Raw genomic sequence first — 588 nt, 5'->3', positions numbered from 1 at the left:
CCCGGAGGCAGCCCAGCGCGGCGGGGCGGGGCGGACCGGACCGGACCTGGCCTGGCCTGCCCTGGCCTGCCCTGGCCTTCTAGGCCGCCCGCGCCAGCCCCCCGCCTTAACGCTTCGGTTTTTACTTTGTAATTAATTCCAAGTGTGTACGGACTTAGGAGCGGTCTGAAAAGTCTGGTGCAGAAGAGTGACTCACTTATTCTGCTCCTTACCCCAGAAAAACAACCACCCTGAAACGAAAAACAAACCGGAGGAACTCCGTGAAGAATCCACGTTTCAGTTAATTAAGTGGCACTCACACTTCTAAGTTGAAAGATTAATTATGTGTTGGTAACTTGAGGTAAAGTGACCTTAAACTTTCCATGGCTGTCACAGGGATACACTAACAATTTCTGAGGGAGGAAATGGCATCATTTTGCTTTGGGATACCACTAGTATTCATAAAAAATAGTCTTTTAAAATCCATCAGTGCTGTTTGCTCCGGTGTCCAGATCTGTCTGGGAGGTACTTCCAACTGGGAAGGACAGAGGATCTTTGACAATGTTGGTATTGAAAAATACCTTTTTTTTTGTTCAGTACTCTTTATTT

This window comes from Mycteria americana, chromosome 8, assembly GCF_035582795.1.
Source record: "Mycteria americana isolate JAX WOST 10 ecotype Jacksonville Zoo and Gardens chromosome 8, USCA_MyAme_1.0, whole genome shotgun sequence".
NCBI lineage: Eukaryota > Metazoa > Chordata > Aves > Ciconiiformes > Ciconiidae > Mycteria > Mycteria americana.
Note: the sequence above shows the minus strand (reverse complement) of the source record.